Below are 25203 nucleotides of genomic sequence, written 5' to 3' on the forward strand. Positions count from 1 at the left end.
GCAATAAAAGCTAATATTCCATTTGCCTTCCTAATTACTTGCTGTACCTGCATGCTGATGTCTTGATATTCATGTACAAGGGCACCCTGTGCACTGCGGCATTCAGCAGTCTCTCTCCATTTAAATAATATTCTGCTTTTCTATTCTTCCTGCCAAAGTGGACAATCTCATATTTTCCCACATTATACTGCATCTGTCAAATTTCTGCCCCACTGAACCTATCTGTATCCCTTTGCAGACTCTTTGTGTCCTCCACACAACTTGCTTTCCTACCTATCTTCGTATCATCAGCAAATTTGGCTACAATACATGCAGTTCCTTCATCCAAGTCATTAATATAGCTTGTAAATGGTTGAGGCCTCAGCACTGATCCCTGGGGCATTGCACTAGTTACAGATTTCCAACCTGAAAATGCCCCATTTATCCCAGCTCTCTGTTTCCTGTTATTTAGCCAATCCTCTATCCATGCCAGCATCATGAGCTCTGATCTTGTGTAGTAAATTTTTGTGTGGCACCTTATTGAATACCTTTTGGAAATCCAAATACACTACATCTACTGGTTCCTCTTTATCCACTCTGCTTGCTATATCCTCAAAGAACTCTAATAAATTTGCTGATATTGGACCCCTCAGGGTAACTGGGATGCACAGACATTAGGCCCGCTCCCACCAAAGCGGTTTTATTTTGGAAGGCTCTATCTCTTGCATTTATAGAGCTTTCCCTCCAGTAGGGGTCATTGGGAGCTGTCACTTGGAAGGCTGAGTAAGTAGTCTGCTTCCACCCATCTGCAATTGGGGCTCTATGAGTGGAGTGCTTTGAGCAGACAGTTTCCAACACTTACCCATGGTCTTCCTAGGCCCCTCCCCCCCACAATCCTGGGCGTCAGGGTGCTTGGTACCAGGGTTTGCCTGGATCTTTGTGTGAATGAGTCCGGTACTCCCAGTCCCTCCTCCTCAGGGCTTCTTACCTGCTCCATACAGCAGGGCCGAGTGTCCCAAAACTGCTGGCAGATCCTTTCTCTCTGGCTCCAGCACAAACTTTAGGACCACACACTACGTCACCCCACAACTCATGCAGAGCTTCAACATGCAGTGCAAAGTACCTCGTTGACAGTCGCTTCAGGCTCAGCAAAGCAACATGGCTTGGCATGCCCAGCTTCACCTTTCATCCCCAGTTGGCACTCTGGACTCTAGAAGCATGCACAAGTGTGATTGGATGCGCAAGTAAAGCCTTGTACCAGAATGCATAAAGAAAAGACATGAGATTGCGAGGGAGATTGAATTTGATTGAGTTAAGCTAGCTGAATTTGAGCCTCTCATATGCATCTGCATAATTAATCCATGCTCGTTGCTTCCAATGCAGGCTGCCCGCAAGCATTGTGTTGCTTGCTGATTTGCATGACAGTCATATGAAGCCAGTGCTAAGTACACTAAATAGCTGCATGCCTAAGCAGTGAGCTCAATTTTGTGCAATGCTAGCATCAGTTAAAGCGCCCCTTAAAGGGGAGGTGCATTCTGGCACTAGCAGGTGCTGGAGGTGGTTGCAGAAGAGAGTGTGAGCAAGAAGAATACTGAATTATGGCATAACAGGGCAGAGAATGTGCTCCTAGTTTCTCTGACGCTGTTCTGAATGCCTTGTTAGAAGAGCTTGACAATAGGAGGAGGTCCTCGATACACAGGGGTCCCTCCAGACAAACTGTGCAAAGGGAGTGAGAACAGATAAATGTGGAGGTCAATGCCAGGAGTCTAGTCTTGAGGATCTGGATGCAGTGCTGCAAGATGTTTAATAATCTCACACGCGTGGTCAAGGTTAGAGATGTATCTTCAAATGCCACATCCCACCAACTGCACCACTAGTCTCACACACTGCTCAATTCACCACACTCCCATCACTCACCTACCAACAATATTTATCGTTTTTTATTATTACTTCTTGGCAATGCCAGCATTTGTTGCCCATCCTTAGTTGCCCTTGACAACTGAGTGGCTTGCTCGGCCATCTCAGAGGGCAGTGAAGAGTCAACCACATAGCAGTGGGTCCGGAATCACATAATAGGCCAGACTATAGGGTGGCACAGTGGTGCAGTGGTTAAGGGTGGCACAGTGGTGCAGTGATTAGCACCACAGCCTCACAGCTCCAGCGACCCAGGTTCGATTCTGGGTACTGCCTGTGTGGAGTTTGCAAGTTCTCCCTGTGACCGTGTGGGTTTTCGCCGGGTGCTCCAGTTTCCTCCCACAGCCAAAGACTTGCAGGTGATAGGTAAATTGGCCATTGTAAATTGCCCCTAGTGTAGGTAGGTGGTAGGGAATATGGGATTACTGTAGGGTTTGTATAAATGGGTGGTTGTTGGTCGGTGCTGAACATTGTGCAATTTTCAACGAACATCCCCATTTCTGACCTTATGATGGAGGGAAGGTCATTGATGAAGCAGCTGAAGATGGTTGGGCCTAAGACATTACCCTGAGGAACTCCTGCAGTGATGGCCTGGGACTGAGATAATTGACCTCCAACAACCACAACCATCTTCCTTTACGCTAGGTATAACTCTAACCAGTGGAGAGCTGTCCCCCGATTCCGATTGACTCCAGTTTCCCTAGGGCTCCTTAATGCCATACTCGGTCAAATGCTGCCTTGATATCAACGGCACTCACTCTCACTTCACCTCTGCAGTTCAGCTCTTTTGTCCATGTTTGGACCAAAGCTGTAATATGGTCAGGAGCTGGGTGGCCCTAGTTTAGCAAAATTACCAGTATGGCACCATCTCTCCCAGTTATAACACATACCTAACATAGCTTCACCTCACCCTCACATATTTAGCACTTCTACAAGCCTCACCCCCACATCCCACTGCTTACACACACTATTCAACCATGACAGCCACATCACACAAACACATTGCACCACACTCACTGACACACTTCCCTCTCTGTTGCAAGACAAGCTGGCACATAATTGGAGGCAACAGCAGCTAACTGGTGGAGTCTAGGGACGGCTGCATGTCCTAATCCCAAGGGAGGGGAGAAGATTGTCATTATTGGTCAGGCCATTGGTGAATTTGGAGACAGTGGCAGGGCTGAAACCATTGAAGATGACGGTATCCTCATACCAAATCCTCCTCACAACTCACTTACGCCTCATACCATAATCTTTTCTGATTTACAAGCTGTAGACAGTGTAAGCATGCACCTCCTGCTTTCTCCCCTTCCCCTCACCACAACCCTACCCTTGTGCCTTTCTCCTTACAGATTCCCAAGAACTGCAACTTGGCCAGGCAGTGTTGGAGCAGGAAGAACTGGAAGAGGAGGAAGACAGTGATGAAGGGGAAACCATCTGTCACTCTCACATTTGCAGTCACCAGCTCAGACAATGACACTGCGCTTACTTTAGAGGATAACTTAGAGGCGAGATCTGCACCGGACGTCAATTGACCTGTAGTCACAGCAAGTTCAGACTGCTGCCACCAGTGTTCAAAGAGGTTTGCAAGGTCTCACAGCAGTTCAGCAACCCGTCCTAGGATTGCTGAAGCTCCACCCGGCAAAGTGGCAGTGGAGCATGGACCTGCTGTTGTCTCAGAATGACAGCATTCGTCCTCGCACCACTGCCACTCTGCCAGTGCCCTTTCTGGTGTTTGTCAGCCAGCCAGCCCAGACCTGCTGCCGCCCATGCTGAGATGGTGGAGTCCAAAACTAGGCCTTCTGGGCCAGAGCTGCTCGATGTCCTCCTCCAAGGCATCTGCAGTCTCTCCCACTGGAAGTCAGCAGCCTTCAACCAGCCATGCTGCAGCAATGGGTTTACACTGTATAGAAGCACTAGAATGGGCAAAGGCACATGGATAAAGGCACAGGGAAGGCAGACATTCAGGGAATGCATGAGGGTCTTTGAGTTCAGCATGCAATATGGCAATGTTAGATTTATAAATTTGGTTTGGAATGTTTTTTCGGCAGTGGATTTTATTTCAACATTGTGACCAAGAAGAAGCTGTGGTGGTCAGTAACAGTGGGAAGATAAGGTGTGGGACTGTTGGTGAATGGGCAATTGGATTGCGTTCACTGGTAGCGCAGTTGGATGTGTTGATCAAGGACAGCCCAGCCAGAAAGGGGACATATTGGTTACATCCTCCCTTCTTCCTCCTCCTTCTCCTTTCCTCCTCCTCAGCTGGTCACCGTATACCTGGTGGCAAGTGCTTTGACTTCATGATGGCGAGGTTGTGCAGCACGCCGCAGACTATGACGAATCATGACATGTGCTCTGTCAACTACTGCAGGGCATCTCCAGAGCAGTCCAGGCAGCAGAGGTCTTCATTAAGCATTCCAGTGGTCTGCTCGATGACATTTTGTGTGGCAGCATGACTTTCGTTATACTCAGACTACCTACATATGTGTGGATAGTGTACTGGAGTCATGAGCCATGCCTTGTTTTCCAGCAGCCACTCTCTGCTTTCTTATGGTGGCTCAAATGGATTACTTAGATAGGATTACATAGGATATTTGGCACAGAAACAGGCCATTCAAGTCCATGCTGACATTTATGCTCCACTCGAACGTCCTCTCATCTTTCCTCATTGAAATCTATCATTGTAACGTTCTATTCCCTTCTCCCTCATATGCTTGTCCAGCTTCCCCTTAAACATATTTATACTATTTGCTTCAACTACTCCCTATGGTAGCGAGTTCCATATTCTTATCACTCTTTAGGTAAAGAATTTTCTTCTGGATTCCCTGTTGGATTTCTTGGTGACTCTCTTATATCGATGGCCTCTAGTTATGCCCTTCCCCACAAGTGGAAACATTCTCTTTGTATTCACTCTAAATGCAGCTGGAACAGTGGACTACCGCAGAATGAAAGCATCACAACTGCTGCCATGATACTGGGCATTGACCTGCATGATGCGTCGAGTATGGTCGTACACCAGCTGGATGTTCAGGGAGTGGAATCCCTTCTGGTTGCGATACATCCTTGACATTACATGTGGTGCCCATAAAGTGACGGCATGCAGTCAATGGCACCCAGCACCATGGGGAAGCTACAATCCTAGCATAGGCATGTTCTTGCTCCATCGACATCTCTCTGACGAGAGAAAATAAGATGTATTCTCCTCCCTTTGCATACACAACGTCAGTGATGTCCCTTATACAACAGTGGAATGACAAACTGCGAGATGTTGGAGATGTCATCTGCTCCAGCTCGGAAAAAGCCCGATGCGAAGAAGTTCAAGGCCACCCTTACCTTTACAGCCACTGGCAATGCAGTCCTCACTGTTCTCTGAGGCTGCAGTGGTGACTGCAGCCAGTGGAATATTTCAATAAGAACCACCTGAGTGAAGCAGAGACATTTGATACATTGTTCCTCGTTGAGGTTCAGATAGAAGAATTGCTCCCTGAATAGTCTGTGCGGATATGGCCTCTTGCTGAGAGCCCTCCTCCTCCTCCTCCCTTTTCCAGCTCTGTGTCACCTACACTCATTCTCCCTGTCATGCAGTAGTCCAAGGGGATGCAAACTATTGCAGTCATATCTGGGAGCAAGTGGTTTGTGCAGAATTCTTGAAGTCGAGACTAAATCCATCAGTATGTCCCACATCATGCCCTGTAACTTTAGCAACTTTAAACAACCCTGGAAACTACCAAACTCTTGCACAATCACAGCAACAGGCAGTAGAAATCAATGCAATTAACCTGAAAGTGGTTGATGATTCCTTTAAATAGCACTGGTGGTGGGGGGCCTTTCCTGCTGCTGAATGCATCTTCAGCTGTGCGTGTTTAAGAGACAGTTTTAGCTGAAATGTTGAGCTTCAAAATGGGACTGCTGGCGTCAAATCCGTGTTACACGCTGATTGACGTCACAGTATGCCTACTCTGCATATTCTGGTGTATGCTCCCTGTGTGCGTGCCTAACACCCTCACCAAAATGGCAGCCAGCGCAGCTAGAACCGGAAGTGTTTGTGCACACCGCAGACACCATTTTGGAAGCAAAGCCATAGTGCCAAAAAGCAGATGCTACAGTGCTGAATTTTCCCAACAGACAGAAAAGGAGAGCTACAATAACCTACCATTAAGTGAATTGGTACATTGTAAAATGTAGAAGTTGTCAGTGGTAACAAGTAAGGCAATATTTTGTGATAGCTCACTCTTCTGCTGTATTTTCCAGCCATCTTTGGCAGATGTTTTACTGTTGTATAGGGCACATACAAGCCACAGAGTTGACCAAAGGAACAGGAGTAGGCCATTCAGCACCTGGTGCTCTGTTCACCATTCAGCAGGTCCCAGCTGATTTGTATCTCAACTCCATCTACTCACCGAGGTTCATATACCCTTAATATCCTTGCCTAACTTAAACTGATCAGTCTCAGTTTTGAAATTTTCAATTAAGCTTGTCTCAACAGGTTTGTAAGGGGATAGCGAGTTCCAGATTTTCACCTGACTTCAAGAATTCTGCACAAACCAATTGCTCCCAGATATGTCTGTGAAGAAGTACTTCCTGACATCACCTGGGAATGTTCATAGCTGGAGAATTTACAACTTTTTTAGAGGACAGCTAGGCAGGCAACATAACAATTGAGGTGTTTATATATACCCTGCCAAAAGCTTTAGAAAGTCATATGTTCAGGGGATTGAGAGTTTGAAGATCTGGAAGGCACTGGGGGAGTTACTGGAGTCTGAATTTCCCTTTTTTTGGGGGGTGCAAGGGAGAATTATGAGCCACAGATCATGAATATGCACACATTGGAACCACCCATATACGTTCAGTTTCCTGAGTTTTTCAGAGTGGCACCATTTGCTATGCTGGCAACCAGAGCGTCATTGAAATCCTACGGATATGTGCTTATCACTCAGTTCTACGTAATACAGGTTGTTACCAGTGGGTGAAATTTCCTTGGTTGTTAGCTGGAGATAAAACATTTGATAGTAAACGTATCACCAGTTGAAGTTGAATGAGTGAGGGAGGAGAGGACTGATATCATCTGTGTCCAAGTACAGATGACGCCTTATTAATTGATGTGGTATACACAGCTAAGAATACCCAGTACTTTCATTTTAAGGTTGTGTGATTCGAGGCAGAAAGGTGGAAAAGATAAGAAAACACACATTAGTAAATTGTGCTGATAGAGCTGAATGTGAGTAATGGTAAAGGTCATGCTGGTCTTGCAGTCTTCGTTGTTTCGTTTTGAGAATACAATGAGAATACCATAAAGATGGAGAGTTGGCTGCTTTATTGTAATATCGCAGCACACTCCATCCATTCACTTCCCCCTCTACAGTTGCTTGGTTTACATTTGGAGCAAAGCACTTAATGTGCTGGAATGTTTGCATCAATTGCAACGCCTTTGAGTAACATTTCCTGATAAATCTGGGTATTTAGCAGGAGCCATACATCAATCTTCTACTCTGCCAGCAGACTACACTTGGACTTCTATTCTGGCAGCATGTTAATATGTTTTTGTTTAACAAGAAGTACTGAAATAAAGTATTTTATTAATACATTTTGCATAATAGTCCATTATTGCTAATTAGAATGAAGATTAAGTGTTGCAGTACAATACTTTCATAAACTGGGGTCATATTAATTTGTGTGCAGTTGAGAACTTTGAAGAACTGTTGGGGAGATTTATGAAAAAAATGATTAGATTACAAAGCCATTTGAATACTTAAGAACGTAGCATAATTGTCATCTTACTAGCATAGACTAGTAATCCAAAGGCCTGGACTAATGAGCCGGAGGCATGGGTTCAAATCCCACCACAGCAGCTGGGGACTATAAATTTAATTAATTCAAGAGATCTGGAATATATAAAAAAAAACTATGTGACCATGAAACTACCGGATTGTTGTAAAAACCCATCTGGTTCACTACTGTCCTTCAGAGAAGGAAATCTGCCATCCTTACCTGGTCTGGCCTGCATGTGACTCCAGACCCACAGCAATGTGGTGGTCTCTTAACTGCCCTCTGAAGTGGCTTAACAAGCCAGTCAGTTTTACCAAGCCACTATGAAAAAATCTAACCAGAATAAAACTGGATGAACCACCCAGCAGTGACTTAAGCACTAGAAATGACAAAGACATACCCAGCCCAGTTGATACTGCAGAGTTCTCTTTAACATTTGAGGACTTGTGCAAAGATTGGGAGAGCTGCACCAAAAGACTAGTCAAGGAACAGCCTGACACAGTCAAACTCACAGAATCATATCTTTTAACCAATATCCCAGACATCTCCATCACCATCCCTGGATATGTCGTCCCACCGGCTGGACAGACCCACCAGAGGTGGCAGCACGGTGGTATACGATCAGGATGGAGAGGCCCTGGGAGTCCTCAACAGTGACTCCAGACCCCATAAAGTCTCATGACATCAGGGCAGCCATGAGAAAGGAAGCTTCCTGCTGATTATCACCTGTCTCCCTCCTTCACCTGATGAATTAGTGCTCCTCCATTTTGAACGCCAATTGGAAGAAGAACTGAGGGAAGCAAGGGCACAGTATGTACTCTGGGTGGGAAACTTCAATGTTTGTCACCAAGAGTGGCTCTTTAGTACCTCTCTACTGACGGATCTGGGCAAATCCTGATGGATATATATGCCAGACTGGGCCTGCAGCAAGTGGTGAGAGAACCAACATGTGGAAAAGCCTAACTGATCTCGTCTTCACCTACCTACCTGTTGCAGATGCATTATCTACAACAGTAGTGGTCGGAGTGATCCCCCCACTGTCCTGTTAAAACACAGTCCCATCTTCACACTGAGTACACCCTCCATCGCGTTGTGTCGTGCTGCCACTGTGCTAAATGGGATAGATCCAAAACAGATCTAGTAACTCAAAACTGGACACCCAAGAGGTGCTGCGGGCCATCAACATCAGCAGAAGTGTTTTCCATCACAAGTTGTAACCTCATGGCCTGGCATATCCCTCATTCTACCGTTACCATCAAGCCGGGGGATCAACCATGGAGATCAACAAGGAGTGCAGGAGAACATGCCAGGAGCAGCACCAGGCATATCAAAAAATGAGGTGAAGCTACAACACAGAACTACATGCTTGCTAAGCAGTGGAAGCAACATACTATAGACAGAGCTAAGCGATCCCACAACCAGTGGATCGAACCAATGCTCTGCAGTCCTGCCACATCCAGTCGGGAATGGGCAATTGAAAAAGGCGAGGAGGAGGCTCGACGAACATTCCCATCCTCAATCACAGAGTCACAGAATCACAGAATTGTTACAGTGCAGAAGGAGGCCATTCGGCCCATCGTGTCTGCACCAGCTCTCTGAAAGAACAATTCAGTTAGTTTCATTCCCCCACCTTCTCCCAGTAACCCTGCACAATCATCCTTTTCATATAAGAGTCTAATTCCCTTTTGAATGCTTCAATTGAACCTGCCTCCACCATGTTCTCAGGCAGTGCATTCCAGACCTTAACCATTCACTGCCTGAAAAAGTTTTTTCTCATGTCACTTTTGCTTCTCTTACAAAATACTTCCAAATACTTTAATTCTGTGCCCTCTCGTTCTTGATCCTTTCATGAGTGGGAACAGTTTCTCCCTATCTACCCTGTCACACCCCTCAAGATTTTGAATACCTCTATCAAATCACCTCTCAGCCTTCTCTTCAAGGAAAACAGACCTAACGTCTCCAATCTGTCTTCATAACTGAAGTTCCTCATCTCTGGAACCATTCTCGTGAATCTTTTCTGTACTCTCTCCAATGCCCTCACGTCTTGCAGTGCCCAGAACTGGATGCAATACTCCAGCTGAAGCCGAACTAGTGTCTTATACAAGTTCAACATAACTTCCTCATTCTTGTACTGTATGCCCTATTAATGAAGCCCAGGATTCTGTATGCTTTATTAACTGCTCTCTCAACCTGTCCTGCCACCTGCAATGACTTATGCACATATACATCCAGATCCCTATGCTCCTGCACCCCCTTTAGAATTGTACCCTTTATTTTATATTGTCTCTCCATGTTCTTCCTACCAATATGAATCACTTCACATTTATCCACATTGAACTTCATCTGTCGCCAGTCTGCCCACTCCACCAACTTGTCTGTATCCTTTTGTGGTTCGACAGTATCCTTCTCACAGTTCACAATGCTTACAAGTTTTATATCATCTGAAAACTTTGAAATTGTGCCCTGTACACCAAGGACTAAGTCATTAATATATATCATGAAATCAAGGGCCTCAGCACTGACCCCTGGGGAACTCCACTACAAACCTTCCTCCAGCCCCAAAAACATCCATTAACCACTACTCTTTGTTTCCTGTCACTCAGCCAATTCCGTATCCATATTGCTACCATCCCTTTTATGCCATGAGCTATATAACCTTGCTTACAAGTCTGTTGTGTGGCACTGTATCAAATGCCTTTTGAAATTCCATGTACACCGCATCAACAGCATTGCCCTCATCAACCCTCTCTGTTACCTCCTCAAATAACTCCAGCAAGTTAGCTAAACATGATTTTCTCTTATGAAATCCATGCTGGCTTTCCTTAATTAACCCGCATTTATCCATGTGACTATTAATTTTGTCCTGAATTATTTTTTCTAGAAGTTTCCCATCACTGAAGTTAAACTGACTGGCCTGTAGTTGCTGAGCTTATCTTTACACCCTTTTTTGAACAAGGATGTAACGTTTGCAATTCTCCAGTCCTCTGGCACCACCCTCAAGTCTAAGGAAGACTGACAAAATTATGGCCAGTGCCGCCGCGATTTCTACTCTCAATTCCCTCAGTATCCTTGGATGCATCTCATCTGGTCCTGGTGTTTTATCCATTTTAAGTACAGATAGCCTACCTAATATGTCCTCTTTATCAATTTTAAACTCTTCTAGTGTCTGAATTACCTCCTCTTTCACCATTGCCTGGATTGCATCTTCTTCCTTGGTAAAGACAGATGCAAAGTATTCATTTAATAACACAGCTTTGCCCTCTGCCTCCATGTATAAATCCCCTTTTTTGGCCCTAATCAGCCCCACTCCTCCTTTTACCACCCTTTTACTATTTATATGTCTATAGAAAACTTTGGGATTCCTTTTAATGCCAGCTGCTCGATGATGGCAGAGCCCAACACCTGAGTGGAATAGACAAGGCAGAATCATTTGCAACCGCCGTCAGCCAGAAGTGCCAAGTGGATGATCCATTATGGCCTCCTCCTGAGGTCCCGAGTATCTAGATGCTTTTCTTCTGATAATTCGATTCACTCCACGTGATATCAAGAAATGGCTGAAGGCACTGGATACAGCAAAGGCAATGGGTCCTGACAACATCCCAGCTGTAGTACTGAAGACTTGTGCTCAACAACTAGCCGTGCCCCTAGTTTGCCAAGGTTGCCACTTATGTCCATTTTGCTACAGATGAGGCCAGTCACAATAAGAAGGTGCTCAGATTTCCTGCTGTGGCTGGATTCCCACAGATCAAGATGGTCATAGATTGAACACAATCAAGATGTCTTCAGATCAACCAGCAGTATTCATCAATTGAAAAGGATTCCATTCCATTAAGAACATAAGAAATAGGAGCAGGAGTAGGTCATTTGGTCACTTGAGCCTGCTTCGTCATCCAATAAGATCATGGCTGATCTGATTGTGGCCTCAACTCCACTTTCCTGCCTGCCCTCCATAATCCTTCTGTTCAGCTTGAATGCAACCACTGAAGGATTATTATGCATGTCTATGCAAGATACCCAGGGAGCTGCCATGAACCCTTCATTCTGCACTAGTCAAGACATCCACAGATATTCACACTTCCAAGCAGAGCTAGTGGATGGCTCCTTGGAGACAAGAGCAAACCTCTACAAATGTCGTTGATGACACCTGTGAGGGGCCCCGCCTCTGACACCCAGGAAAGCCACAACCGAAGCCAGATGAGCAACAGTGTGGCCATTGAGCAGGCCATTGGGATGCTGAAGATACAAGTCAGGTGCCTGGACAGAGGTCTGAGGGCACCCTTCAGTATGCACCAGCAATGGTATCCAAAATGATAGTGGTCATTTTATTCGTTCATGAGATGTGGGCGTCACTGGCTAGGCCAGCATTTATTGCCCTACATTAATTGCCCTTGAGAAGGTGGTGGTGAGCTGCCTTCTTGAACCGCTGCAGTCCATGTGGGGTAGGTACACCAACAATGCTGTCAAGAAGGGAGTTCCAGGATCTTGACCCAGAGACAGTGAAGGAACGGCAATATAGTTCCAAGTTAGGATGGTGTGTGGCTTGGAACTTGCAGATGGTGGTGTTCCCATGTGCCTGCTGCCCTTGTCCTTCCAGGTCATAGAGGTCATGGGTTTGGAAGGTGCTGTCTAAGGAGCCTTGGTGAGTTGCTGCAGTGCATCTTGTAGATGGCACACACTGTTGCCATTGCGCATCGGTGGTGAAGGGAGTAAATGTTTAAGGTGATGGATGGGGTGCCAATCAAGCGGGCTGCTTTGTCTTGGATGATATCGAGCTTCTTGAGTGTTGTTGGAGCTGCACTCATCCAGACAAGTGGAGAGCATTCCATCACATTCCTGACTTGTGCCTTGTTGATGGTGAACAGGCTTTGGGGAGTCAGGAGATGAGTTACATGCCACAGAACTCCCAGCCTCTGACCTGCCCTTGTAGCCACAGCATTTGTGTGACTGGTCCAGTTCAGTTTCTGGTCAATGGTGACCCCCCAGGATATTGATAGTGGGGGATTCAGTGATGGTAATGCAATTAAATGTCAAGGGGAGATCGTTTTTTTTATTTTTTTTTATTTAGAGATACAGCACTGAAACAGGCCCTTCGGCCCACCGAGTCTGTGCCGACCATCAACCACCCATTTATATTAAACCTACACTAATCCCATATTCCTACCACATCCCCACCTTTCCTATATTCCCCTACCACCTACCTATACTAGGGGAAATTTATAATGGCCAATTTACCTATCAAACTGCAATTCTTTGGCTGTGGGAGGAAACCGGAGCACCCGGCGAAAACCCACACGGTCACAGGGAGAACTTGCAAACTCCACACAGGCAGTACCCAGAATTGAACCCGGGTCGCTGGAGCTGTGAGGCTGCGGTGTTAACCACTGTGCCACTGTTAGATTCTCTTTTGTTTGAGATTCTCATCGACTGGCACTTGTGTGGTACAAATGTTACTTGCCACTTATCCGCTCAATCCTGGATGTTGTCCAGGTCTTGCTCCATCTTCTCTCACATGGCCCACCCACACATCCACTGCAAGCCATGAGCTGGAGAGCACTTTGCTGTACTCAGTGATGGACTGAACAGCCAAGGGGAGGCTTTCCTCCATCCTACTTAAGCTGACAGTCTGAGAGTGCAGGACATTGGACAGGGTCAGCCTGGTTGCCTGCTGCGTCTGAAACTCCCTGCAGATGGCCACTCTTTCCATGGAGGTGGACATCAGCACAAAGGCCTGAGATATCATGGCACGCATGGTGGAGACAGATTCCCCTCTCCAATCATGTGCATTGACTCTGGAAATGCTGACAGAACCTCACACATTTTCTACTGCTGTTCCTGAATAGTCTTCTTCATCAATGACCCACGAGGCTCAGCATCTATGTCTAGCTTGAACCCAACTATCTGTGATGGAGTCCCCCCCACTGATGTTTGTATATCTGAGATCTCTCCATCACCAAAAGACTCTGCTTATCTCTAGTGCATTCTCCTTCACAGTGGTCAGGGTCACAGTGACAAAAGGGCAACTCCCCACCCTCCCGTCCCTAGTCCTGTTTCTCCCTGGTGTTGTTTTCTCTCTCCTGTAAGGAGAGAAAAAAGAGAGTTATAAGTGTATAGAGTTTAGAGTATAGAGTTATAAGAGTAGAAGCCTTCCCTTGTTGACACTCCATTTGTCAAGTAGCTGGCTCTGCCTTGACAGTTGTAGAATGCTTCCATTCTCACCCTCACAGGGTCCCTTTAAACAGTAAACTTCAATAATCAGGTATAGGTAGACAGCATGCCCGCCCAGGAAACCTGGAAATATGATGTGAATGCTGAGGCTCGCTTAAAAAAAACTCTAAAAAACCCACTGCTCAAACTTCTGAGTTCCCAATGCACTGCCAGCCTCGCCCACTACGAGCAGGTCCAAACTTGAAAATTCAGCCCCTGCTTTCTGAAAAGCAGCACAACATTTGGGATTCCTAGTCATATTGCAAATGGGACATCCTACTTTAGTTACAGAATCCCCCAGAACTACAGCATACTTCTTAGTCGAGCTCTTACTAGTTTTTACTTGGGTAACCTCAGTTGAACCTTTCCCCAGGACCTTCATGATAGGAAGTATTGTCTGTTGATTTGCTCGAGATCAAAGTCATTGAACTTGAGGAACCCTTGGGGACATTCTACATCATACGTGAGCTGTAAGGGTTTACTGGAACATTATTTTCACAAAAGGTCAGTTGGTCAGTCCCCAGGTATAGCGGAGGCATGAGGCAGAGAAGGGAATATGGATATTGTCTATCAAAGTCATGAAAAAAGACAAGTGGAGGCATCTTGGAGCCAGTTTCAAACAGATTGACAGCACTGTATACCTATGATGCAGATATCGGTGGTGAAAAGAAAGTATTGAAAATAATGTTGGGGAATTAGAAGCTCTAATTGCAATGGAGGGATATGATGTTACACCTTTGACGGATTGCTTGGCTTTAGGCAGGATTGAACCTCTGATGAAGGGTCACTGACGTGAAATGTTAACTCTGTTTTTCTCTCCACAAATGCTGCCAGACCTGCTGGGTTATTCTAGCATTTCTTGTTTTATTTCAGATTTCCAGCATCTGCAGTATTTTGCTTTTATTGAGCTGGTAAATGCCAGTTATAAAATTTTGGTTGAGATAGAAAATCGTATTTTTTTTAATTAAGGAGGCAATTGCAGCTATAGAAAGCAAAGTCCCCAAACCTCTGACCTTCCCCCCACGGGTCTCCGATTGCTCCCTAGCCACCTGAAGCCTCAAATCTCCACCCCAGGATCGGGCCCTCCCTGGGATTGGCACCGCCCCAGTGGCCTCCTCTGGATTACCCTGGACTGCCTATTCCCTGCCCGACTGGAAGCCAAGCCTGTGAATCAGATGTCTCTTCGTGACATCACACAGCAGCGGGAAGGAGCGAGACTGAGTGAGACCAGCATAGTTTAAAAATGCAGCAGGAAGGAGCGAGACTGAGTGAGACCAGCAGAGTTTAAAAGTGCAGCAGCAGCGGGAAGGAGCGAGACTGAGTAAGACCGGCAGAGTTTAAAAGTGCAGCGGGAAGGAGTGAGACTGAGTGAAACTGGCAGAGTTTAAAAGTGCAGCGGCAGCGCGCCTGAGTTTTGAAAAAAAAAGCTAACAGTGATGTCACAGGAGAGCTGCAAGGTGATTGGTTGGTGAGTCACTGCTGTTAGGGAATAGCTCTAAATAGCTGGGTAAGTATCTCAGGTAAGAAAAGTTTAAAGTTTATTTCAAATATAGTAAGTAGTGTTTTTTTTAAGCGAGTTCTGTAGTAACGAAGACCAGGGAAGAAGGGCCCTAGAGTGACTGATAGTATTGGACATTAAGATCTTCCAGAAGGTTTAATTTAATTTAAAGGGTTAAGTCATGGCAGGAGAGCTCAAAGCCGTGGTGTGCTCCTCGTGCTCCAAGTCGGAAGCCGGGAACATTTCCAGTGCCCGGGACCAGCATGCATGCAGGAAATGTATCCAGCTGCATCTCCTGGAAGCCCGGGTTTCGGAACTGGAGCGGCAGCTGGGGACACTGTGGAGCATCCACGAGGTGGAGAGGTTCATGGATAGCACATATAGAGAGGTGGTCACACTGCAGGCTCAGACCCCACAGGCAGGAGGGGAATGGGTGACCACCAGGCAGAGCAAGAGGGCTAGGCAGGCAGTTCAGGAATCCCCTGTGGCTATTCCCCTGCAAAACAGATATACTGCTTTGGATACTGTTGGGGGGAATGGCCTCTCAGGGGAAAGCAGCAACAGCCCAATTCATTGCATCACGGTTGGCTCTGCTGCACAAGGGAGGAGTAAAAAGTGTGGGAATGCAATAGTTATAGGGGATTCAATTGTAAGGGGAATAGATAGACGTTTCTGTGACCAAAAAAGAGATTCCAGGATGGTATGTTGCCCCCTTGGTGCTAGGGTGAAGGATGTCTCAGAGCGGTTACAGGACATTCTGAAGGGGGAGGATGAACAGCCAGTGGTCGTGGTACACATTGGTACAAACGACATAGGTAAAAAAAAGGATGAGGTCCTAAAAGCAGAATATAGGGAGCTAGGAAGTAAGTTGAAAAGTAGGACCTCAAAGGTAGTGATCTCAGGATTACTACCAGTGCCACGTGCAAGTCAGAGTAGAAATAGCAGGCTATATGGGATGAATATATGGCTGAAGAGATGGTGTGAGGGGGAGGATTTTAGATTCCTGGGACATTGGGACCGGTTCGGGGGGAGGTGGGACCAGTACAAACTGGATAGGTTATACCTGGGGAGGACTGGGACTGATGTCCTAGGGGGAGTATTTGCTAGAGTGGTTGGGGAGGGTTTAAACTAAAATGGCAGGTGGGATGGGAACCTTTGCAAGGAGTCAGAGGTGGGGGAATCAAAAACAAGAACAAAAAACAGCAAGGGAAATAAGAAAAGTGATAGGCAGATAAATCAAGGGCCGGAATCAAACAGGGCCACAGTGAAAAATAGTGGGAAGGGGACAAGTAATGTTAAAAAGACAAGCCTTAAGGCTTTGTGCCTTAACGTGTGGAGCATTCGCAATAAAGTGGATGAATTAATCGCGCAAATAGATGTAAACGGGTATGATATAGTTGGGATTAAGGAGACATGACTGCGAGGTGACCAGGGATGGGAAATGAACATCCAGGGATATTCAATATTTAGGAAGGACAGACAAAAAGCAAAAGGCGGTGGAGTTGCATTGCTGGTTAAAGAGGAAATTAACGCAATAGTGAGGAAAGATATTAGCTCTGAGGATGTGGAATCTGTATGGGTAGAGCTGAGAAACATTAAGGGGCAAAAAACGTTAGAGGGGGTTGTATATAGACCCCCAAACTGTAGTGGTGATGTTTGGAATGGCGTTAAACAGGAAATTAGAGATGCATGCGATAAAGGAACACTTGTAATTATTGGTGACGTTAATCTGCATATAGATTGGGCAAATCAAATTAGTCACAATACCGTAGAGGAGGAATTCTTGGAGTGTATACGGGATGGTCTTCTGGACCAATATGTTCAGGAACCAACTAGAGAACAGGCTATCCTAGACTGGGTATTGTGTAATGAGAGAGGAATAATTGACAATCTAGCTTGGCTGGTGGTGAGAAGGGTCCTCCCCGTCAGATCCTTCATGCACGCCCGAAGTCTTGCCCCCTCCACGCAATGTCCCCTTGGGGACGAGCGACCATAATATGATAGAATTCTTCATCAAGATGGAGAGTGACGTAGTTGATTCTGAGACAAGTGTCCTGAATCTTAGTAAAGGAAACTACGAAGGTATGAGGCGCGAGTTGGCCATGACGGATTGGGAAATGTTACTTAAAGGGATGACGGTGGATAGGCAATGGCAAACATTTAAAGAGCGCATGGATGAACTGCAACAATTGTTTATCCCTGTCTGACGCAAAAGTAAAATGGGAAAGGTAGCCAAACCATGGCTTACAAGGGAAATTAGAGATAGCATTAGATCCAAGGAAGAAGCATATAAATTTGCCAGGAAAAACAACAGACCTGTGGATTGGGAGCAGTTTAGAATTCAGCAAAGGAGGACCAAGGGATTGATTAAGAGGGGGAAAATAGAGTACGAGAGCAAGCTTGCGGGGAACATAAAAACTGACTGTAAAAGTTTCTATAGGTATATGAAGAGAAATAGATTGGCGAAGACAAATGTCGGTCCCTTACAGTCAGAAACAGGGGAATTTATTATGGGGAATAAAGAAATGGCTGACCAACTAAATGCATACTTTGGTTCTGTCTTCACAAAGGAGGGCACAAATATCATACCAGAAATATTGGGGAACACAGGGCTTAGTGAGAGAGAGGAACTGAAAGAAATCAGTATTAGTAGAGAAATGGTGATGGGGAAATTGATGGGATTGAAGGCCGATAAATCCCCAGGGCCTGATGGTATGCATCCCAGAGTACTTAAGGAAATGGGCCTAGAAATAGTGGATGCATTGGTGGTCATCTTCCAAGATTCTATAGACTCTGGAACAGTTCCTACATATTGGAGGGTAGCTAATGTAATCCCACTATTTAAAAAGGGAGGTAGAGAGAAAGCATGGGATTATAGACCAGTCAGCCTGACATCGGTAGTGGGGAAAATTCTGGAGTCCATTATCAAAGATTTTATAGCAGAGCACTTAGAGAACAGTGGTAGAATCGGGCAGAGTCAGCATGGATTTAGGAAAGGGAAATCATGCTTGACAAATCTACTGGAATTCTTTGAGGATGTAACTAGTCGAGTTGATGAGGGAGAGCAAGTGGATGTGGTTTATTTGGACTTTCAGAAGGCTTTCGACAAAGTCCCACATAAGAGATTAGCATGTAAAATTAAAGTGCATGGGATTGGGGGTAGTGTATTGCGATGGATAGAAAATTGGTTGGCGGACAGGAAACAAAGAGTAGGGATAAATGGGTCTGTTTTCTGAATGGCAGGCAGTGACTATTGGGGTACCGCAGTGATCGGTGCTAGGACCCCAGTTATTCACAGTATAGATTAATGACTTAGATGAGGGAAATAAATGCAATATCTCCAAATTTGCAGATGACACAAAACTGGGTGGGAGGATGAGTTGTGAGGAGGCTTCAGGGTGATTTGGACAAGTTGAGTGAGTGGGCTAATGCATGGCAGATGCAATATAATGTGGATAAATGTGAGGTTATCCACTTTGGTAGCAAAAACAGGAAGGCAGTTTATTATCTGAATGGCTACAAACTGAGAGAGGGGAATATGCAGCGAGACCTGGGTGTTCTCGTACACCAGTCGCTGAAGGTAAGCATGCAGGTGCAACAGGCGGTAAAAAAGGCAAATGGAATGTTGGCCTTCATCGTGAGAGGATTCGAGTACAGGAGCAGGGATGTCTTGCTGCAATTATACAGGGCCTTGGTGAGGCCACACCTGGAATATTGTGTGTAGTTTTGGTCTCCTTATCTGAGGAAGGATGTTCTTGCTATAGAGGGAGTGCAGCGAATGTTTAGCAGACTGATTCCTGGGATGGCAGGACTGACGTATGAAGAGAGATTGAGTCAGTTAGGATTATATTCGCTGGGGTTGAGAAGAGTGAGGGGAGATCTCATAGAAACCTATAAAATTCTAACAGGACTTGACAGGGTAGATGCAGGAAGGATGTTCCTGATGGTGGGAGAGTCCAGAACCAGGGGTCATAGTCTAAGGATATGGGGTAAACCTTTCATAACTGAGATGAGGAGAAATTTCTTCACCCAGAGAGTGGTGAGCCTGTGGAATTTGCTACCACAGAAAGCAGTTGAGGCCAAAACATTGTATGTTTTCAAGAAGGAGTTAGATATAGCTCTAAAGGGATCAAAGGGGTATGGGGAGAAAGCGGGAACAGGCTACTGAGTTGGATGATAAGCCATGATCATAATGAATGGTGGAGCAGGCTCGAAGGACCGAATGGCCTACTCCTCTTTTCTATGTTTCTATGTTTCTACATACGCTGCAGAGTTAAAACTCTACAGCATTTGGGCGAACCATGAATCCTGGGTCCCCGCCCACTACTGACCCCACCCAGCTCATAAAACAGGTGAGGTAAATAAAAATACAGCCTGATCTGCTTGCATCGAGTTAAGAAATATCCAGGAATCTGTTATGATACATTCATGGGCATTAACCACCTTTCCAAGAATAACAAAGGTAACGTCGAAAGTGATTAACAGACTTGACCATGATTTGAACTGGGGAACTTTGTGAATGTACCAGATGTCATTTCTGCTTTAAACCTACAATTCCCACATGCATTTCCTTCTTCTGGGCAAATGTGGCAATTTGATCCCATACCTGTCTTATTTGTTCCAAACATTTTACACGCAGTAGATAAAATTAATTTTAGAAGGCACTATGCACATTTTTTTTTTATTTCCAAAATATACTTTATTCATAAAAATCTCTAAAAATTACACTGCCAAACAGTTTCAAACAGCACCAAAAAATACAAACATTGCAAGAGAGATAAGTTTCCTTCAATACAATCATGAGTTGCTTCACAACCCTTCCATTTCACATTTGTCATGCCAATTACATTTTTACATTTACAGCAAATGAAAATTTTCCGATACAGTTCGAGGGGTTTTCCATGGGTCCAACCCCTCGGTTCAGCTTGGTGGGGGGACCTTACACAGTGGTCTTTCCCCATTGAGCCTTTGCTGTGGCTGCCCCAAGCTTTCGTGCGTCCCTCAGCACATAGTCCTGGACCTTGGAATGTGCCAGTCTGCAACATTCGGTCGTGGACAACTCTTTGCGCTGGAAGACCAGCAAGTTTCGGGCAGACCAAAGGGCGTCTTTCACTGAATTGATAGTCCTCCAGCAGCAGTTGATGTTTGTCTCGGTGTGCGTCCCTGGGAACAGCCCGTAGAGCACAGAGTCCTGTGTTACAGAGCTGCTTGGGATGAACCTCGACAAAACCCACTGCATCTCTTTCCACACCTGCTTTGCAAAGACACATTCCAGCAGTAGGTGGGCAACCGTCTCTTCCCCACCACAGCCACCGCGGGGGCATTGTGCAGAGGGGGCGAGACTTCGGGCGTGCATGAAGGATCTGACGGGGAGGGCCCTTCTCACCACCAGCCAAGCTACAAAGAAGGCACGATGCACATTTTACTGTTAAGTGACAATGACGTTTGCTGATTGTTATTTATTTTAAGTTGTAGCGTTTCCTAACAGGCCACAACAGCACTACTTTAAAATTTAAGTGGCAGCAGGGTAAAAACTGCTGTCAATCCAGGAAAATCATGATTGCTACTGGTTTTAATGTGGCAGTGCTATAATAATTACCTCCATGAGCAGGAGTTGAAAGAGTCAAGAATGGAACCAAAAGAGGCCTAGAAGTCTTACTATACTCCATGTTCAACATGTCCTACCAGTGCAGAGTAGCAATCAGCAAAGTCAACATAATGTTGAAGAGCACAGTCACAAGACAAGAGTGCAAGTCAATGAGAATTGTGGCCAAGCTGTGTACCACTCTGAACAGTGGGAAGGCCTTCTCTGATCACCTGTTTGATGTTCTTGCTGAAATTGAACTTCATCCCCATAGAACTTTGTTTATATTTAGAAATGAAGTGCATCTAAGAAGATTTGCATTTTTTAAGCAAAGTCTGCTATTTGCATGCAACAGGAAATAGTGATGCAGCTGTATACTCTCAGCAGATCTTCATTTAAATTAATAACTGAAGCTCTCCCAGCCTAAATGGATTCTGAATCATGTCCAAGATTGTTACTGAATGATGCAAGTTATACTGTTGGGAAACAAAATCAATGGTGCCCTATTAAATTCTTATTAAACTGTGCATCAAATAGGGAAAAGCAACAGCAAAGGCATTGTTTAAACAATTTTTCAACACTGATTCCTTTGTTTCCAGTTGTGCTGTGATAAGGAGGTGTTGAGCGGACTCAGCCACTTACCCACATTTCCTTGTTGCCAATCATACAATGTCATATGGACAAATGAAATACAGCCTACTGATGAACATTCTAAGTTTTTCGCAACAGAAAATTGAATTCCTGCAATAATGGTGTCGGACTTCTTGAGTGTTGATGGAGCTGAACCCGTCCAGGCAAATGGAGAGCACTCCATCAAACCCCTGACTTCTGCCTTGCAGATGGTGGAAAGGCTTTGGGGAGTCAGGAGGTGAGTTACTTGCCATAGAAAACCCAGCCTCTGACCTCCTTTTGTAGCCACAATATTTATATGGCTGGTCCAGTTAAGTTTCTGGTCAATGGTGACCCAAGGATGTTGATAGTGGGGAATTCAGCAATGGTAATGCCATCGAGTGTCAAGGGGAGATGGTTAGCCTTTCTTGTTGGAGATGGTCATTGCCTGACACTTGTGTGGCATGAATGTTACTTGGACATTGTATTCAACCTTTGTAATTCATCCTCATTTTCGCTCCTTCTGTTGTTTGTTTCTCAATCCTTAAATCTCATTGGTAAAGGAGATACCCAGTTGGTTGCCTCATTCACTCAGGTCCCAAATGCCCTGTTTCTGTCTGTGCATCATTATCAGCTTGCATTTTCAGCAATTTAGTGGGCAAAACATTTTTGAGCTTTAGGGTGCAGAGGTAAGTCTAACTAACAGCAGATGCTGTTAGATGCCCTGCTACAACAAAAGTTGGCCCATTGTTTCAGTGTCCAAAGACACAGACTCCTTCAGCATATTCTTGACTTTCCATTATTGTTTAGATTTAAAATTGTAATCATGTACCCTATTAATTGGTTCATGGTAGTATTGACTCCCAGTTACTGGGGTCATGCCCGGTGGCAACATGTTAGTAATAAATTAAGGTAAAAACTGATATATTTTATTAGCTACTAGGAAATTTATATATTGCAGTTTGTCAGACATAGCATTTTGTTCATCCGGCTTTACTTCGAAGTTGGGATTAAAATTGACCAAAGCAGTTCTTTGAACACTATCAATCAGTGGCCATTGTTTGCTTCGCTTCTGATCTGCCATTATGCTCACGGAGGTGTATTCAGATTAGAAAACCAACACCCTAAGGAGAAAATTAACAATGGCGGATTCAGGGCAAAATGTACACTATGCTTTGCTGATCTTGACATTGCAAGAAAACCTGGCCCATGATTTTCCCTAAGCATCAATTTTTTGTTTTACAGCAGTTAAGAACATTTGCTCCTTGACAAGAATATGCAGAATTGGACCAAGATTGCAGGTGTTAAAGTCAGTATTGCATTTGGCTCTCTCTACTGCCCATTGTTAACTGACCTTTTAGTGTTGTACAAATGGAAGATTTTAGTGATTGCAGTTATTCTGCTTTAACATCATTGACAGCAGGGACTTCAATTTAGAAAAGACCTGTAATCTTTCTTGTAACTATGTATAACCATAGACTTAAATATAACTCATGAACAAGGCAAGCGCATTGTTCTAAATTGTCTTAACCTTTTGAAGACTGCACAAGCTTTGATTTTGATATGCACTATTAGACATTTCATTCTTGTTTTCAGCTTTAGAATGCTCTGTTTAAGTTTTTCTGGTCGCTCAGTTGCTTCATGTGAGATTGAACCATACTGAGCAGGAAGGTACCAGGTACATTTCCCAGTCTGTGTTGTGCTCGGGGATCTCAACTGGCACAGCAGTAGGGTGCTGCAATTGGCTTCAGTGCCTCTTGCCCAGAGAGTGGAAAAATAACTCAGACAAGATCCTGCTGCAGATTATTATCCAGTGATCTCTGTTGGAAATTGTCACATGTAGATATCTGCTATGATGTAGCCCTATGGTCAAATGGCCTGTTAATAGCCGCTGTCTATAATCTAGTATGATGAGTGGCTGGTTGGGTAAGGTACCACAGAGTGGTTAGTACCCTTGGAGCCTTACTCTAGTATGATTTAAGAACTTCAGGGGAGGGTTGAGGGGGATTTAATGCTCCTGCAGAAACATTGAATTGGCAGCACTGAAGAAGGCCACTGGACCCATTGTGTCTGTGCTGATGCTACCTCTTTACCTGGAACAGTTTACTCTAAATCCTTTTTGCAGTATCCTTTTATATTCTTAATTTTCAAATAATTATACTAATTCCCATTTCTGTCATCCTTATGAAGACTTTCACTCCCAGATTAAGATGATCATCTGGCAATTTGAGGAGACAATTGCAAAGTCAGCAAACTCAGAGCAAGTCATTTATGGTTTTTCATTTGAATGGTGTCCCAGTTTGAAAGGGATAAATGTTGAACTGTTTTGGACCTTCTGTGTTCTCTCAAGGATACTTAGGATTATTTACAAATGTCCCTTGTTAGTATCGCTCCACTTTGTAGATTTGGTCACATGAGCTTGGGTGGCTTTTTTCATTGAAAAATGTTCCTCTGCGTAAGTGCAAAGCTATTTCTATATTGAAGAGTATTGTATCCTATCTTTTGGGTTTGTCTAGTCCTCAGTGCTTACAATGGCTGTTTCACCTTGAAAAAGAACAAAGAACAAAGATAATTACAGCACAGGAACAGGCCCTTCGGCCCTCCAAGCCTGCGCCGATCCAGATCCTCTCTCTAAACATGTCGCCTATTTTCTAAGGTTCTGTATCTCTTTTCTTCCTGCCCATTCATGTATCTGTCTAGATACATCTTAAAAGACTCCATCGTGCCCGCATCTACCACCTCCGCTGGCAATGCGTTCCAGGTGCCCACCACCCTCTGCGTAAAGAACTTTCCACGCATATCCCCCCTAAACTTTTCCCCTTTCACTTTGAACTCGTGTCCTTTAGTAATTGAAACCCCCACTCTGGGAAAAAGCCTCTTGCTATCCACCCTGTCTATACCTCTCATGATTTTGTACACCTCAATCAGGTCCCCCCTCAACCTCCGTCTTTCTAATGAAAATAATCCTAATCTGCTCAACCTCTCTTCATAGCTAGCGCCCTCCATACCAGGCAACATCCTGGTGAACCTCCTCTGCACCCTCTCCAAAGCATCCACATCCTTTTGATAATGTGGCGACCAGAACTGTACGCAGTATTCCAAATGTGGCCGAACCAAAGTCCTATACAACTGTAACATGACCTGCCAACTCTTGTACTCAATGCCCCGTCCGATGAAGGAAAGCATGCCGTATGCCTTCTTGACCACTCTATTTACCTGCGTTGCCACCTTCAGGGAACAGTGGACCTGAACACCCAAATCTCTCTGGACATCAATTTTCCCCAGGACTTTTCCATTTACTGTATAGTTCACTCTTGAATTGGATCTTCCAAAATGCATCACCTCGCATTTGCCCTGATTGAACTCCATCTGCCATTTCTCTGCCCAACTCTCCAATCTATCTATATTCTGCTGTATTCTCTGACAGTCCCCTTCACTATCTGCTACTCCACCAATCTTAGTGTCGTCTGCAAATTTGCTAATCAGTCCACCTATACTTTCCTCCAAATCATTAATGTATATCACAAACAACAGTGGTCCCAGCACGGATCCCTGTGGAACACCACTGGTCACACGTCTCCATTTTGAGAAACTCCCTTCTACTGCTACTCTCTGTCTCCTGTTGCCCAGCCAGTTCTTTATCCATCTA

At 44.9% G+C, this 25203-nt stretch overlaps 1 protein-coding gene across 4 annotated transcripts in view; it reads left to right on the top strand.

The window, feature by feature from the left end:
• rab27b (RAB27B, member RAS oncogene family) overlaps positions 1-25203 on the top strand; it is a 214341-nt gene that overhangs the window by 42043 nt on the left and 147095 nt on the right. For 3 of the 4 annotated variants that reach the window (XM_068030700.1, XM_068030732.1, XM_068030754.1), the window contains exon 2: positions 22800-22863. The exons of the other annotated variant lie outside the window; for it this stretch is intronic. The gene's annotated coding sequence lies outside the window, so the exon portion shown is untranslated. The remainder of the gene's footprint in view (positions 1-22799; positions 22864-25203) is intronic. 4 annotated transcript variants of the gene reach the window in all.

The sequence above is a fragment of the Heterodontus francisci genome, chromosome 1 (assembly GCF_036365525.1).
Source record: "Heterodontus francisci isolate sHetFra1 chromosome 1, sHetFra1.hap1, whole genome shotgun sequence".
Classification (NCBI taxonomy): Eukaryota; Metazoa; Chordata; class Chondrichthyes; order Heterodontiformes; family Heterodontidae; genus Heterodontus; species Heterodontus francisci.